Source organism: Myotis davidii, unplaced genomic scaffold (genome assembly GCF_000327345.1).
Source record: "Myotis davidii unplaced genomic scaffold, ASM32734v1 scaffold118, whole genome shotgun sequence".
Taxonomy (NCBI): Eukaryota; Metazoa; Chordata; class Mammalia; order Chiroptera; family Vespertilionidae; genus Myotis; species Myotis davidii.
Window position 1 is genome coordinate 3,642,712 of NW_006290441.1, and position 377 is coordinate 3,643,088.

The window sequence follows — 377 nt, forward strand, 5'->3', positions numbered from 1 at the left end:
TACTGGGGATCGAGCCCGCAACCTGGCATGTACTCTGAGAATCGAACTATGACCTCCTGGTTCATAGGTTGACACTCAACCACTGAGCAACACCGGCTTAACCCTTTCATTTATATTTTAAAAATTATTTATTACAAAATGGTACATAGTATCATACTGAACCTACCAAATTATTTTTTCTCTGCTTATGTATCTTTGTCCTCATTCTAATTTTGTGCTTTCCTGTCTTTCTTTCTACATGTCTCTTGTTTCTTTTCTTTATTTCAAAATCTACTTTGGCAGACTTGGCCAAAACGTACCAATTATTGGTCATTTCAAAGAAGTAGATTTTTTCTCCCTTTACATATATTGATTTTCTGTAATTCATCTAATCCATA